Genomic DNA, 17,687 nt, shown 5'->3' with positions numbered 1-17,687 from the left:
GTTCTGTAGTTTTCTTTTTAGTATAGTTTTGATAGGTTTTATTACAGTGTTTTTCAGGTTTTATAAAAACAATAAAAGCAGCCCTTCTTCCTCCGTGTCCTGAGACACTTAAAATCATTTCTGTGTTATCTGTTCTTTGATGGTTCATCTTGGGAGCTGTCTGGAACTGGCCCTTCAAGAGCTGCTGCTCCACAGAATCTCACAGCCAATCTTAAATTTCTTTTCTTGATACAGGAGATTAATTTTCTTGAATAATTATCTATAGCATCTAGATTTTAAAATTTATCTATGCATTTTTTTTTCTGTGCTTTCTTTCGACCAATTTTGGCTATTTATTTCTTCTCACTCCTTTTCCCTCTTAGACTAGGTGGATTATGACTTTTCTTGCGTATTTTTCCCCAACTATCTTGAATAATTCAATTCTGTTTCTAGGTATTTCTAGTTCAAATTCTATTTCATGTTTTATATTTATCATTTGCTTCTGCTTTTGGTTTGATATTCTTTGCCTAAATTCTTGAGTTTTGTGATTTATTTACCTCATTTTGCTCTTTTTTTTTTGTTAAGTAACAAAAGAGTTTAAAGCCATAATTTTTTCCTCAAGGAATTTTGCTTTCACACTTACATTTTAGTGTGCAGTTCTTGTTATTTTAGCAAAAGGGGAATTTGAGAGAAAGTGGTATATTTCCCAAGTGGTTGGGAAGTTACTGTTTGCTTGCTTCGCTTATTTATTTTTAGATTTATTGAATCTTGTTCAGAAAATGTGATCTGCCTTTTTCCTGTGTTTTAAGAGATGCTGAGTTTGTCTTTGTGGCTTAAAATGGAGCCCACTCCCAGAGTCCAAGGATCTGTAATTGTTTTATGAGCACTTGAAAGAATGTGGGTCTTTAACATAATAATATAGCACACATATGAACTGCACATACCCATCATGAATGAGAGATGCAGAATTTTATTTATTTTTTTACTTGCCCCTTTTATTGGTCTGCAGTTGATTCTACAAGGGAATGGTTCTCAAAATGTGGTCCCTGGACCAGATATGTTCAGCATCACCTGAGACCTGGTTAGAAATGCAAAATCTTAGGTCCAACGCCAGCTCTGTGAATGAGAAACTCTGGCTGGCACTAGCAATTTGTTTTTTAAAAAGCCCTCCAGGTGATAAGGCTGCATACCATGTTTGAGGACCACTAAGAGGAAGTATGAGCTGTGGATCTCATTTTGTCTCCCTTTGTCCTGAGGAATTATTATTATTATTTTATTATGATTATGATTATTTTTATTTTTACAATGACTTGAGAAAATGTCCCAGATGTATTACCCAGTTTAAAAGTATACTGCATAAACTATATTTGTAATATCATTCCAGCTTTGCAAAACAATAATTATATATGCTCATAAGAAAAAGTTCTTCAAGCAGGAAAATTTCTGAACATTTGAAATGCCTGAAAAGTCTGTGTAAGGGCCCGAGCATATTGAAGGGTCAGGAACTTGCATTTGTCACCAGCCAGCCTGGGTCAGAATCTTAGTTCAGCCACCCAAGAGCTACATGATCTTGGCAAAGTTGCATTATATTGTTTTTTTTTTTTTTTTTGCATATTGATGAAATTTTCTAAAATAAGTACATAAAGCTTTTACAAAAAACTAATCATAAACCACAAAACAGTAAAGGAAGAAGTGATAAGGAAGAAAACAGGGCAATTAAAAAAAGTTTAAGTAGCAAAATTTCCTATCAAAGGGGCTGAAGTAGAAAAGAGAAGTTACTTGACTTGGATAAAAGTTAGACTGAGGATTGGCTTGAGGCAGGGCAGGACCGATGGCCCTCACACCTTGCTCCCCCTGTCTCTCAGCTCCCCACCTGGCTTTCTCCTCTGCAGTGGCCTCAGATTTCACCTCCTTCACACTTTTCAGGCAGGCAGAATTTCCCAGAATTCCCAGTGGCACCCTCATCTCATTGACACTGTTTGAATCATATGCCCATCTCCTAACCAATCAGAGTGACAAGGGAAAATACAACATTCTGATTGGTCAAAGCCTGGATCACTCATCCTCCAGAATTAGGGATGAAGCCAGCTTTCCCAGAACCCTATAGACTGACAGCAAGTGAAGGGGAGATGCTTTAATGGGAACATCTTGGCAGCAGTACACAAAAGAAGCTCTTTGTCCATGAAAAGTGGTGGCAATACAACTCTGCCAACTGCTCAGGCACATCTTGTGGCATCCCTGTCACACCTGGAGTATGGCTTTAGGAGGTCTTCCATTTCTGTCCACAGTAGCAATGTGGCTGTATTGGTTTGCACTGAACCCAGCCTGGGCCAGACAACGAATGACAGGTGCTCAGGACATGGGGACCACAGGCTCATTGTCAATACCCGTCAGTTTGTGCTTTCAGCATTTCACAGAAGAAGGAGTCCATAAAATGGCCTTCCTAAACTCTCCAAAACTTCATTGTCTGAGTCTCTGTGGGGATGTACAGAAAAGGTGGGGTCAGGGGGAGGGATCTTCACTTCTGTGCAACTCAAGTAACTCAAAGTGCAGCTCTTGGGCGTCTTTTATGACCTCCCAAAGAAGACAAGAGACTGGTATGACAATCCTCTTGCCAATTCGCGGGGATGTTTTATCGTCGTTTTACAGCTGGATATCTTCATCCCAATTCAATATCCTGGGGCTAAATAGAGTCTTCATTTTATGGCTGTTGTGAAACTGTATTCCTGGAACAATGACAACCTCTGACTCCTCCAAAATCATGACCAGTTGAACCCACCGTGTTGTTGGGATTGGCAATAAAAACAGGTTGGACATTAAGCAGATATACCTGCCTCTCAGGCATCACACAGGTGCCAAAAGATAGACCGATTGTGTGGATCAAGCTCCCAGCACAGGGAGGAAAGGAATGGAATGGAATTCCCTTGGGAAGTTGGAGCCTCAGGGAGTACACACCAAATAAACCTCCTGTGAGCAGGCCGCCCTTCTATCTGACAGGGAATGGTCTAGTTTCCTTGGACTAAGAAAATATGGAGAGAACCTTAGCCTTACACTTGGTTAACACATGAACAAGCATATGGTCCTGGCTGGAACCCATGAAGAAGGCGGCACTAGACGGGGCCATACGTACCTTGTCATTTCCTTAAATAAAGTGAGATTTCATTTCCTGGGTCTTGTCATCATTTTTATCTTGCTTCTGCCTCTTCCCTATTTCCTGGGCTTGGAGTGGGTTGCTGGGTTACCTGAAAAGAGAATTTTTCAAAGCAAGACACTACATTACAATCAATATCACGGTTTATATCATATCATTGCTATGCCAGTCACTGGGCTTTAAGTATACGGTCTCGGAATCCCCACAACTCTCCAAAGTAAGTACCATTGTCGCCGTTTTCAACAGGAGGAATCCAAGTTCTGTCTTGTTGGATGATTTTCTTAAAGTCTTACAGTTCTCTGTGATGAAATTAGCTATGGAACTAATCCCACTAAAACAAGATACGGTTTCTTCCCATCATTATCTTTCAATTGGTCTTGGCAAAATGTAGCCTGACTCCATGTTTATCTCGGATTTCTAAAATCAGCAGTCTTGAGGGAATTAAAAGCCTAATCCTTGAGGGTGACTGGTCGTCTGAGAGAACCCAGCCTCCTCGAATCTCCTTCTTCTGGAGACTTCTATGGGGATCCTTGGCTTGAGATCTTGGCACGACCATTAGAAAGGACAAATTTCATGCGCCCCCCCCATCAGAGCATCTCGGTTCCCCCTTTGTCTGGCTTCTGTCTTGGTTCAGCAGAGCTGATGACCACAGAAGTTCAGAGTTGGGCCTTGGCCTGTGGCTCGACTCCACGGTTAGCCCTGATCCTGTGCGAAACGCTGATACTTCTGTTGTGGTTTTACATTTTGAGGCAAGTACCAGGTTAAAACCAGCAGCTTAAAACCCAAACAGTGTCAAAACCCATTGTGAAGTGTCGACCCTCACGTAGGAAACCAGATGGCTTCTGCCCTCGGAGGGGACGGGGGAGTCCCATGCAGGCTGGCCGACCGCAGCGGGGGATGTGCTGTGAGAGCCACCTCTGTTTGTAGATCTTCAGGAGGAGTGGGGTTGGCTCGTCTATTCTTCAAATAGGGAGAACAAGATGCTTCCCATCAGTGGAGTCCTCTAACTCAAGCTGTGACGACTTCTCTTTACTGGACAAGGGCTTTTCAAGAATTATTCCAAAGAGGCTGTTCCAGGATTTGTAACTGGCATCTGAAAAGGCTGCCTCGAGGGAAACCCATAAAGCCACAGATCATTCCGGAGACTCCTGTCAGCTCTGTCCGTACGTCTCGAACCTCTTCATTCCTCCGAGGACCCGGGAGGGATCCCTCTGCTCCCTCTTATGCCTGCTGGAGGGCAGGCATGCTCGAAGCCGTCTCCTCCGTGGAACCTCAGACAAACCATCAAGCTCCTGAGGAAAACTGATAAACTTCCCCACGGCGAGAGGACAGAGCTTCCCCGCCTGCTCCACGGCTGGTTTGTTGATTGAACCATCTTTTGAGTCCCCACTATGTGCCAGATGCTGCTGGAGGTTCTGGGGGTTTGAAGAGAGGAGGCCCATCACCAGTCCACAGTCTGGCTGAGGAGAAGAAGGAAATGACTTGAAGGCTGACAACAGAGAGAGGCTCTCAGGCTCCTGGCCGACTGACCTGGGGACAGTGAAGGAAGTGATGACCAAAGATGGCTTCCTGGAGGAGGCGACCCTGACCGGAGCTCTGAAGGACAGGAGAAGAGTTAGCAAAACGTTTAAGACAGGAGGAGCAGCCTGAGTGAAGGTCAAGCGAGAAGGGAGATGCATTGTGGGGGCTGTAGCAGTGTAGGCCATGGCTCAGGGGCAGGAGGCAGCCATGCTGGCTTAAGACCAGTCCCTCATCTTTGGTCCATGGGAACGTCGTAGCACTGAGAGGCATCTGTGCATGGAGCTCCTTGTAGCCATAGTAGCCCACCCAAAGACATCTCCACGGTTATGGCCATGTTGCTGATCATCAACCACAATCTATTTTGGATTCCCCAAAGCCCATGTACAGACATGCATGTACCCAAAGTCTCCCTAGGTCAGTGATAAGTGAGGGAACGTGAAGGCGGGGGGACTTTGGGTCTAAAAGTTGTCTGGGGGCTGGCAAAGAAGGTCTTCTAGCTCAGGTTGCATTTTCTTGGTTTTTCCTTTGCTGTGCACTACTATCTTTGGAGAAGAAAATTAAGAGCACACATTTTATACCAATAGCGCGTGATTCTTGTCAGAAGGTTTTTCATTCATGAAAGCCAGAATCTCTGTTGGAGTAAAATTACTGAGCCAGACCCACTTGTCCCCCTACTGACCCTCAATTTCTTTATGCATCCCTCTACGTTCACTTCACACTGCAGAAGTATCCAATCATTCTTTCTGAATTCTCCCTTTTCAAAGGGGTGGAGAACTGTCATCCTACTATCGAAAATCACTGGTGATCTCAAGAGAGTCCATGCATCAATACCTGCCACTTACTACCCCCGGGGCTCAACTTTGTGCAAGCATTATTCTGTGTCTGGGCACCCACTAACCATGTCCTATTTTGTCCAAAGACTGAATGATTCCGAGGGCTCACCATTAGCTTGTGATTTAGGTATGATGATTTCCAATTTATAAACAGGAAGGGTAAGGTTCAGAAAGGTAGAGTTTCCCACCGTCATTTAGTTGAGAAATGGCAGATTCTGGATTCTAACACAGGTCTTTCTGGATCTGTAGTTCATGTTCATTCTACAAAACTAGGCAGTCATCCGCCTGCCAACTCATTAAATATGGTTCATGTTAATCAGAGCAATCCTCTGTGTGGATGGCTATGGCAAAAGTTGTGGTGCCAGGTATTGAGATTGTGGACTTGGGGAACCTTTCATGACACATTTTGTCACCTCCTAGTTGCCTCTGTCCCTGGAGCTGTCTCCTTCATCTGTATTCTGCCGGGCCCTCATTCACCCGTTCATTCCACAAACATTCCTGTGTTTACTGTATTCTAGATGCTAGGTACACTGAGGTGACTCCCATAGCTCCTGCCTCCAAGGATTCTAGAGTTCATTACAGGGTCTATGTCACCTTTGTGACTACCTTAATGACAAAGAAGTCTCACTAGTACTTTATTTCAAGCTCCTGACAAAACACCTGTCTGAGGGTAGGCCTGCAGTGAATGTTGGTGGTATGGGATGGGTGTGGCGTCCAGCTGAATGATGGGTGCTGTCTATCAAGATATGTTCCTTGGGCCACAGCCATGCTTTGGGGGACATGAGTATCAACTAATTATTTCAGATCATTGAGCTATAATTTTATGTTACAATTGCCTTAATATAGAGAATTGCTTACAGAGTTGGATTCATGTTTTTTCCTCCCTTACACTGAGAAAAAAAAATTGTGGTCATTTTAATGCAATAAGCCAGTAAAAACTCATTCGATTTTTTTCTCATTATGTTTTTTAAACTAGGTTACACACAAAAATGGTGCAAAGTTTAAAAACCACAAAATGGTATAAGTTTATAAAGAAGTATCCCACCTCTGGTCCCCAGCCACTGGCTCTCACCTCTAAAAGGTGCTGGTTTCCAGTTTTCCGGAGAACACCTCTAGAGGTATTCTGTGCACACACAGTGGACACACACTTGTGCTTCTAAGCTTATTGCAGCCTCCTGCCCACCAGAGAGGGTGACATACTTTACTCATTGCTCTATGCTTCATTGTTTCTATTCAATACTACGCCCTAAAGATCTTGTTGTGTTATTACATAGATACTGTTCTCATTTCACATGGCTGTTATATGCATTGTACCATATTTCATCTGATCCCCCAAGGGAGTACACTTAGGTTGTTTCCAAATGTTTGACTTATTACTAATAAAGCCATAGTAAATATCCTTATACCCATATCATTCTGCACATCTGTAGCCGGAGGATAAATTCCTAGAAGTAAATTCTATTTCAATTTTTAAATTAAATTTAAAATGTATTCATTTTAATAAATGAAATGAAATGAATCCCTAAAAGTAATGGCCAAAGGATGAGTGCATTTTAAGATGCACATGGGCTGACCTGTTCTCCATAGTGGCTGTGCCAACTTGTGCTCTCACAGATGCATGACAGAGGCTTTTCCCCATGGTCAAGATGATTGGAACATCAAAAATTTTGATCTATGCTAATCTCATTGAAGTTTTCAGGTCCATTTCTCTTATTATGAGGTCTCGTTTTTCAACAAACTAGTTTAAGGCCAAGAAGCCCTCATTCTCCCCATATCACAGATTCTGCAACCTCAAATTTTGAGTTCATCCTGAACCACTCTTCCCTTTGAAGTTCAAAGGATACTGAGTCTTATAAATTGCATTTTTATGCCACCACTTATCCCAAAGTGAACAGGATGCAGCTTAATAAACATACACAATAAGCATTTTTCAAATCAAGACAACTAAAAATAGAAGCAAATGGTAAGATGAAATAAGAGGGAGACTTAGTAAAGTAATTTTCTTCAGGTCCAAAAAAAAAAAAAAAGACTCATGTTGATCCACAATGTTGGCCTTCAAGTTCCTGGAGGTCAAGGCAAATTGGAAAATATAATTAGTTAATAAATGTTCACCATTCAAAAGGAAAAATAATTTAGGAAAAAATCAAAAGATTTTATGGCTTTTAAATCTATGAGAAGGGATTCCAGAGAGTAGAACAGGTAATGTCCTCCACAAGATCCCCAAAATCAAAGAAAAAAATACGTGCTTGGGACTAGAGTGCTATTGTATCGCAATCCCGGAGTGCTTTTCAGATCCGATGTCTGGAAAGGGTGCCCCTTTTCCTCTGGGACCCACTCCCTGACCCTTCTGGGTCCTGGTAGGGGTCGCCATGGCCATGCCTCGCTCCTTCCACTCTGAAGGCTGCTGTAGCACAAGCCTCACCAGAACTGTGTTTGCCCTGGGTCTGCAGCGGGTGTGCCTTGGTGAAGCAGTCCCTCTGGTCCTGGCGGAGTTCTCTCACAAGCCAGGCGGTCACGTGGCTGTTGAGGGCTTCTGGTCCTTTCTACTGCATGGCTCAACTGAAATTTCTAGTGGCCATATTTCCCTCAGCTTAGCAAGGGTCTGCTTGCTGCAGGAGGGAAGAAGACCACGTCCAAAGAGATACAGGGACGAGAGCAGGGAGACTCATGAAGGGAGAAGCCAGGTGGCATGAAGTCCCTGCAGCTTCTCTGCCTACAGTCATTCCAGGGTCCAAACCTGAGCCATTGGCTACATCTGGTGATACTCAGTGGACGCTGAAGCTGATCTGCCCAGTTCCCATCCCGGCTGTGTGGCCTCCTTTCATGATGCCTCAGTTTCTCCATCTATGAGATGAAGAGCATGACCACGGCCTCACAGAGCTGTGGAGATTCAATGTTGACACAAGACAGGGCTTACCTCGGTGGCTGGCCCATTAACCCAGGGTGGTTGTTTTCTGTCCATGTTAGTTTGAATTGTCTCTGTCATTTGCACTGGAAAGATTCCTGGTCAGCAGAGTGAATTTCATGGGTGACAACTCAGTTGAGAGAAAGATAAAGCTGTCTCCTATGGCAGCTGGGCCTCTACAATCACTTGAAGCCAATGGCTTTCTTTCCCCAACGGCCCAATCTTCCAATCAAGAAAACAAACACACTGCAGGCCATTAGCAGGGATCACCCTCATCCATGATGCGCCCTGGAATTGCATCGTCGGTAGAGTCATCATGATTAGAGACTTGATATCTGAGGGTGATGTGCAAGGACATCAGTGCCGTCCTTCCCAGATGTGGGGTGAGGATCCAGGACCCAGGACCCAGCAGGCTGCACCCGATTGCTGTGTGTGCTCACGGAGTATGGATGTTTGGCTTCTAGATTCTTCCTCTGCAGAGGCCGTCTGCCTGCATCTAGCCCATAAAGGGAATCCCGAAGCTGCTGATGGCCCACGCTTCAGGGTCTGTGTCGCTATTGGGGCTTGGAGCAGCCCGGCTGGAGCCCCCTCACCTCCAGATCTGCCATCCGGCTGGGTCTGCTCAGTGAACAGCGTTTTACAGTTGGGCTGAGTACAGTCTGACTCGGAGCAGGGAATAAAGCCGAGCATTGTGCTGGGCTTGCCACACCATTCCTGTCCCAGAGTTCCCCATGTGTTTGTTACCCAGGATCGGCTCTGAATGTTCTCTTTGTCGCAGACCTTCGCGTGCTGAGGTGGGTTTGCCTTCTCCGTGGCAGTCCTGGGTTAAATAAATACATTAAGGCAACGTACTCGGCTTGACACTGGAGCCAGCCTCAATAACTCAAACAATTCAAGGGGCAAAAGACGGAGCCGCTGTGGTTTTGAATGTGTTTAAAGATGGATTTCTTTGTTCAGTCGCTTTGCTGGAGGAAGGGGCAGCCATGCTCCGACGCGGCTGGCCACTTTTCTCCAGCACGTCTGCTCGGGAGTCTCCAAATCCCGTGCAAATGAACGCAGAACCTGACCTTTAGCCAGTTACAGGATCCCACGCTGACATCACCGCATAAATATACCCTGCAAAGAAAGGCGTGATTAAGCTCAGTGCTGATTTTTATCACTTTTCCAGTGCACCAGCAGGTCTGCTTGTTCGTCATGCACCTTTACAAAACCCATAATATTTAGAAATGTGCTGTGTTAGCCCCAGAGGCTTAAATAAACTAAAGCCTGCGAGTGTTTTAATGTTACGAATTACCTTCATGTGTGAAATTATGACTCGCTAGGATACTCAGTAAGGCCAACATTGCACACACTTGGTTCTTTGGGGGATTTTATGTATGTTTCTCCTTCTGAAATATCTGTTTCAGACAGCTTTTTAAGTAGAAAATATTTCTATTTCAATGCTACGACATATGTCTGAGATACAAAAGAATGAGTGAAACTGTACATTTTTTAAAAATCCAGAATCTCTCAAGGAGTTTGCACTTGGCTCCACAGAGGATGTATTGGGAGGAAGGTGTTGCTGTAATCCCCCATAAAAGGACTAGATTTTCATTTTCTTTAAAAAGTAGAGACAGCCGGGTGTGGTGGTAGACACCTGTAATCCCAGCAGCTTGGGAGGCTGAAGCAGGAGGATCACAAGTTCAAAGCCAGCCTCGGCAACTTAGCAAAACCCTAAAGAACTTAGTGAGACCCTGTCTCAAAATAAAAAAAGATAAAAAGGGCTGGGGATGTGTCTCAGTGGTTAAGCACCCCTGGGTTCAATCCCCAGTATCAAAAATATATCCATAAATCAAGACAAAACAATCTGTTTTCTCAGTATAGCAGCAATCCTCAACCAAGGGCAATTTTGTCCCAGAAGGGACACGTTACAATATTGGGAGATACTTTTGGCTGTCACAGTAGGAGGGGGCTCAGGATACTACTGGTGTCCAGCGGGTAGAAATCATGATGCCACTAGATATCCTACCATGCACAGGGCGGCCCCACTCAACAAACCCCATTCCAGAATAAACAGTGCCACAGCCGGGAAGCTGCAGTGCAGTAGCTCTGGGGGTGGGCGTGGGCACCACTGGGGTTTCCAACGGGGCAGACAGTTACAAACTTCTTAAGGTGCTTATGGAAGCACTAACCTTACCTTCTAGCACATTTTCTAGCTGGTACATATTGCTTCAAAATTCCCATTACCCACTTATCCTAGCACATTGCTATAAAATGCCGTATTAATGAGATTTGCCTGGCTCAAAATCCAAACAGTAAGAGGAGCTGCTTGCTTCTTTTTAAAACTTTTCATTTTGGAAATGACATTAAACTCACCTAGTAGTTTCTAAAACAGTAGAGAGTACCCTTCACCCTACGCCCCCCCGTGACATCTTACATAACTGTAGTACAGTATCGAATCCAGATGGCTGACACAGCAGCAGTACCACCGTATCTCTCCCCTTATCTGGAATTTTGAGGAAGGGGCAGCTCTGCTCTGACGTGGCTGGCCACTTTGCTTCAGCAAGTCTGTTTGAGAGTCTTTAAATCCCATACAGATGAACAAAGAACAGGTCTGTCAGTTGCAGTAGAAAATATTAAACAAAAAAAATTCACAGATGAGCCATTCATCAATTTTAAATAATATTCTGTTCTGAATAGTGTGATTGTCTTATGTCATTGGCTCTGTCCTGTCTGGGATGTGAGTCATGCCTTTGTCCGGTGCATCCAGGTGGTATATGCTACCCACCTGACAGTCACTCCACGGCCATTGTGGTTATCAGATCAATTATCCTGGTATCACAGTGCTTCTGTTCAGATAACCATTATTTTACCTAATTATGGCCCTAAAGCCCAAGAGTAGTGATGCTGGCAATTCAAATTTGCGAAAGAGAAGCCAAAGAGTGCTTCTTTTAAGTGAGAAGATAAAAGTTATTGATTTATTAAGAAAGACATATGCTAAGATTGTTAAGACCTATAGGAAGAATTAATCTTTTTTTTTCATGAACTTGTGAAAAAAGAGATTCATGTAAGTTTTGCCTGTATGAAATTCAAACTACAAGTTACAGTCACAGTGCATGATAAGTGCTCCGTCAAGATGGAAAAGCCATTTGCATATGTAGGAGTAGGAAAGACACAGAGTGCGTGAAGTTCAGTACTGTCTGTGGTTTCAGGCACCCACTACCATCTGGAATGTGTGGCCATTGGATAAGGGAAGGCTGCTGTGCTAAACCACATATGATTCGAGTTTTATATTCACTCAAATTTTAAATGATAAGACACTGAGAAATGTACTCTTCCAAAATCCTCAGCTTTATTCCTCTAGAAATGCCCTGCACGGGACCAAAACAATACCCATCTTTAGCATCTCAAGGATCCTCACTGCCCAAGGTTCCAGCTGATGGGAGGAAAGGAAGTCTCAGGAGGAAATAATTGTTTTCTTGTGTTATTAGTCAACTTCTTCCCTTTTCAGAACAAAGACCCAAATGATACTTTCTGGTTTTCCATCCCTTCTTATTGATTTTTTTTTTCAATTTGTCAGTTTATAAGTCTTCCAAAAGCTCAAGTATCAAACCTCAGGATAAAACATAATGACTTTCTCAACTTCCGCCCCTGGCACTTCAGCCACCCGGAGCACTCGCCAGCCTGCCCTGCCAAGAGATATAGTGGTTTTTCTCTTTAAGAGTCTTTTACGAATCAAAGTGGACCGCTATGGCCCCGGCCCACCGAGGGAAGGCATGGTCTTCATTGCTGCCCGCTATGAGGACCCTCAGATGGAACATGGGGACAAGGATCGGCAGGCTGCCCCCACACTCGGCATCCTTCAAGAGCCTTGGAAAGAAGGCAGTGAGGGGAGCCTGACCCAGGCGCAGTCCATGAAATCGTGCTAGCCTCAAAAGACACGGAACTCTACTAAAAGACCTAGCAGATGGGTTTAGCACTGTCTTTTGGAGGGCCATCCGAGGAAGCTAAAGTCCAGTGGAAAGGAAAGTCCCAGATCAAGGAGTTGGAAGAACTAAGTCCAAGTCAAGTTTCAGCTTTGCCACTTTCTGACTCTAAGGAATTCAGAATGCTTCCCTGAGTAGGGAAGGAACTGAGCTGAGTTTATCAGTTTATCCATCTCCCTCACACACACACACACACACACACACACACACACACACACACACACATTAATCCATTGAGAGATTTATTATGAGGAATTGGCTTATGCAATGACAAAGTTTGAGAAGTCCCCTCATCTACCATCTGCCAACCGGAGGCCCAGAAAAGCTAAGGGTGGGCTTCTAGTGTAAGTCTGAAGGGGAGCCAATGGTGTAAGTTCAGGTCTGAGAGCAATGAAGAAGTCTCAGATCAAGCTGTGAGGCAGGAAAACCGGGCAGTCAAAATTTCCCTTCCTTCCCTTTTTGTTCTCTCTGGGTCCCTAACAGATTGGTTGATGATCCCTCACACTAGGGAGGGCAGTCTCCCGAGATTAACATTCAGAGGTTAATTTTATCTGGAAACACTCTCACAGAGATCATCATGAATAATGTTCTGCTATATATCTGGGCATCCCCTGTCCCAGGCAAGTTGGCACGTAAATTGACTACCCCATATAACATCAAGAGGAAAAAGTTGTCAAAGAACATGTCAGGTATGCTACATGTGACACACGGCCTGAAGACCCACACCGATGTTGTGGGGATAGAAGGGTCCAGTACAGGATCAATTACCTCCGGACTGAGGGAGGCCAGGGAAGGTAGGTGGGCTTCACAGTCCTAGCAATATTTGTTTATTGAACTTGGAGTTTCCTTCATAAGATTCCTTCCATTAGTCCATTATTATATAACAGTTTTTTATATCTAAAAATGCTCAAGATTTGGAAAAAAAAATGTTTGCTATCATTCAAAGAGGATCTGAGTAGGAAGATCAAGGAAATGGATTGAGACCCTGGGAACTGTCTGAGTGGGTCTCCATCCCTTTGTTTCCTTGGGCAATTTGCTAACTGCTCTGTGCCTTGGTTTCCCCATTTGTCAAGAGCACCTCCTTCATAGAGATACTTGGGAGGCTTAAGTGAGATAATGTTTGAAGGCCACTTACCACCATGCTTGACATATAATCATCTGAGTGTCAAACTTTAGCTACTGCACAATGCATCAGATTAGCCCGTCATCCCGATGACTCCTTCATCGACAATGAGTGATACTGTGTGCGGACGATAGAGATGCTTCCATCTCTGGTCATTGCAGTGTGATATTTAGGACACAGAATAAAGTTATTATTACAACCCCAGATTTATGAGCCAGAATCTTACTTGAATAACTTGGGTCACTTCACTGAAATATCTTGCAGAGAGATAGTTGAATCTCTGTTTGGATTCCAGCCAATAGCCATAAAAATTCTTTGCCACTCAGTAAGGTTATGTATTATAGCATTGTAGGCATCCTGGATATCGGAACTTTCACTTTTTGGCTGTGTCTGATAAACTTGAACATACGACACCTTCAGCAACTCTCAGATTTATGGCCACAAATTCCAACTTCCTGGCCCCAGGCCCGTGCAAGTCATGTTACTTACTACCATATAATGTTACCCTTGGTAGCCAACTCCAAAGCAAGGTGCCTAGAACAATGTTCAGCTCCATTGCCAAAATACCAGAAAGATGGAGTTGACTTTAATAACTCTAAGCCACATTTTCGTCTCTGTATTTTCCAATGTTAGAACCAACCCAGAGAAACTTTTCTTCTTCATGCCACAATCAAATCATTCTGATAAAATTTAAGAGATATTTTCTATCTTAAAAACAGTCCAGTCCTCTGGGGATGGCCAGCGACTGCTGGGATTTCTGCTCAACAAAGAGAGCAGAGAGGAGTGGATTTCAACATGAAACCTCAAATGTCCAAAGGGACATAAATGTCACCTAGCACTGCCATCTGCAAGTCCTGGGTCTAATCTGTTTTAAGAATGAAAGCATCTTTCTATCCTTAAACAGCACAATTCTCCCAGCCTTTAAATTTACTTTTTTCATGTAGGTTTGTGAAGTATGGTCTTGTTGATTCAACATCTGGAACTACTCAGGTGGTTTGTCCATGCCGACTTTATGAACAATAAAAGCAAACCACTGGATGATCCCTGGATATTTAAACTCGGGGCATAGGCATCCTGGCTTCACTGCTGACAAACACAAGATTTTAATTCTCCCTGCTAAAGCCAAATGCAACAAATGTGGTTGTGACTAGAAGGCTAAGCGTTCTTCTCAAAATAGACTACTTGTCTAAGATACGATTTTTTTTAAAACTGTGGGGCACATATCTCAGCATTTTTTTCTAAAGTTCTTGAAAAATCTTAGGTTTGTCCCCAAACCAAGCACAGTTCCACTTTTTTTTTTTTAAAAAAAGCTGACTACGGTTGATTACTTGCTAGTTATAGTTTCCCCCAAAACGGAGAAGAAACCTATGGAACTAATGTGGCCATATCACGCCAACCCCACTCCTGGAACTATTTTTTATGATGTGGAGAAAGACTCCCCTGAAGTGATTCCTGAGCAGTTTTCAACTAATATTCAATTTTAGAAATGTCCTTAAAAAGGTCATCAGAACAAAAGACAAAATGTTCTCAAGGCCAAGCATAAGAAAGAAAAATCCAACTGTACCTATTTGATTGTAAAGTATAGAAAAATGTGTCTGTAACATGGAAATGACCCCCGATGATCTCTGTATATTATAAGAAGATATGAAGATGGCAATGTCCCAATATCACCAGTGCTAAAATACACGGTCAGTTGAGTCTTAAGATGATACACCAACACAGACCAACCCAGGACACCAACAGCACTGCTAGCCTACTACATGCTAAGTGGCTCTGGAATAAGAATCACTTTCATTGTCTCTTCATTCCTTTTTAAAGTTTTTTTTTAGTTGTTGATAGACCTTTATTTTTATTTATTTGTTTCTATGTGGTGCTGAGAACCGAACCCAGTGCCTCACACATACCAGGCAAGTGCGCTACCGCTCAGCCCCTGTTTCTTCATTCTTAACACCAAGCACCAGGCCTGGGAGAGACTAAGGTGCTCAACATACATTTAATTATGGGATGCAATTGTTAATAATGGATTTATGACTTTAATGAGTAGAATGTCACCAAAAATTCATGATAGTTCCAAAGAAATCCTTTGACACTCGTGTACTCCAAGGAGACTTCAAAAATGCAGACCCTAAGAAAGATTGCAGCCCTTCTGACACCTTATTGAAAGAGAAATCATTTCTCTCCTATAGAGCTGATAATCAGAAAAGTGACTTTGGAAGAGTCATGTGGAAGTGGACCCTTTCCCATTGCGACTCACCCCTTGCTAGGATTATCTTCTAAAACATAGCCCCTGTCATCTCACTGCCCTGCAGAAACACATGCAGGGACTCACACAGGTCACTTTTCAAGGCTGAACAACCTCCCACAGAACCTGCTTCCTGCCTACTCCGCAGCCCCTCCCCACTCTGCTCGGGGCACAGGGGTCTCCATTATATCCCCCTAAGGCCAAGCTCCGTCTTTCCACAGGGCCTTTGCTTCTGGGTGTCTGACTTCCTTCCCCACTTCTCCATGTGGTCGGTTCCCAAGGGTCCCCACAAATGCCACATACTCAAAGAGGCCTCCTCTGACCACTCAGTCTAAAGATGCCCCCCACCTCATGGTCTTCACTATTCCATAATCCTGTTTCCTTCCTGGGTTGCAGGGGCTGGGGGCGGGGAAGAGTAGAGATGGTGGGAAACACAGTTGACAAAGTATCTGGTGAGGGCTAAGTTTTGCAAGGCTTTGGTGACGGGGTTCAGATGGCATCTGCGCAGCCATCTGGCACCACTTGGGGAAGTTGCAGGGGGGGGTTCCCATTACAGAGGGGACAGGAGGTCATGCTGAGGAGACTGGAAGGCAGGGTCTCTTCAAGGAGCCGCCATGAGGGTCCAATCAGAGGTGGCGATGGTCCCCGTGAAGGCAGATTAGACAAGATGCAGAACAGGAGGAAAAGAGGAGCCAAACAATTCCTGATCCCAAAGAAGGCACTCTCCGGGGGAGAAGCCCGGCACTGACACCCTGAACTGCAAGATCTTGGGAAGCAAGGACTCCAAGGGACGCGTGGAGGGACGATGCTCCTCCTGGATGCTCCTGCCGAGGTCACTTCCTCCCTCCGGTTACTAAAGCAGCAGTTTCGTTCATTCCTTCTTTGAACTCTTGTCTCGTCTCTTCTTCGTTTTCGGGAAAGTTTGGTTGGGTTTCTTTTTCTCTGTTTTCCTTTTGAAATGAGAACAAGCTTCCAACGAGATTTCAAAGTGAAGCTTATGGAGGGACCTGCTTCCAGTCTTTTAAAGATCCTAGCACACACTCGCCAGAGTCTGAATTTGAAATCATAAAAGCCTGCTATTTCTCAGCTGTGGAATCTGATAAAAACCAGAAAGGCAAACAAATAGTAATCAGAAGTGGACTTTCCTTTGCTAGATAAATTTGTGGACACTACTTCTCTACAGATTAAGTGGGTGCACACACAGACAGTGAAGGCAGAGCCGGGCAGACACGAGCAAATGCTGCCGTGGATGACCACTCTAGATCACAGGAGGCAAAGGCCGGTGGGTACCGTGGCAGCGTGCGCTTGAATATCTGCCAAAATATATGTTTTTAAATCCAGTGCTTCATTTTTAATATCGATGATGTAGCTTGAGAACCGTTACATACCCCATCACTGGAGAGTTTTATTAATTCAAGCTCTGTTAGAATCAACTGTGAATTGCTTCAACCCCATGACAATGATGTCACTAATAGCACTATTAAACTGAGGTCAGGGTGAATAAGTTCTGGCTAATAAAGGAGGCAATAAGACAAGCGGTAGCAGATGTAGGTGGATCTGAGTTCTAATTTCTGGTCTACCACTGGCCAGTTATTCACCCTCCGTGAGCCTCAGTTTCCTTATCTGTAAGATGGATTGAATTCATATTTGCTTCCTAGGGATGCAGCGAGGATTAAATGAGATATGTGCAATGTTTTGTAGGTGAAACACCTCCACAAATGGGTTCCCTTCCCCCAAGGACCTGACAACTCAATTTCACTAGGTGCCTCAGTTTGTCACGGAGTAAGATGACTGAAAACACTGAATTACTTGGCAGAGAGTGGCTCTGATATGGAATAAAATGAGCGCCAGGTTATAGTTTCTTTTCTTCCCTTCCATGAGGGAGTGTAGAAATTGCCAGAAAACTTGCTGGCCGAAATTCTAGAGGCCATGAAGTCTCCATCTTTTCCAAAACTAAAGGCTGAGTCA

General features: G+C 44.0%; 1 long non-coding RNA gene across 2 annotated transcripts in view; it reads right to left on the bottom strand.

Annotated features, from left to right (window-relative positions):
* Nucleotides 1–1,319: 1,319 nt before the first annotated feature.
* The window catches only part of LOC120885555 (uncharacterized), a 40,546-nt gene continuing 24,178 nt past the window's right edge, over nt 1,320–17,687 (bottom strand). The window contains exons 2-3 of one of the 2 annotated variants that reach the window (XR_013434316.1): nt 7,059–9,505; nt 1,320–3,221 (exon numbers count right to left, since the gene is read on the bottom strand). This is a non-coding gene — a long non-coding RNA (uncharacterized LOC120885555). The other variant, XR_013434329.1, reaches the window with a different exon arrangement.

The sequence above is a fragment of the Ictidomys tridecemlineatus genome, chromosome 1 (assembly GCF_052094955.1).
Source record: "Ictidomys tridecemlineatus isolate mIctTri1 chromosome 1, mIctTri1.hap1, whole genome shotgun sequence".
Lineage (NCBI taxonomy): Eukaryota > Metazoa > Chordata > Mammalia > Rodentia > Sciuridae > Ictidomys > Ictidomys tridecemlineatus.
This window is presented reverse-complemented; position numbering and strand designations above follow the sequence as displayed.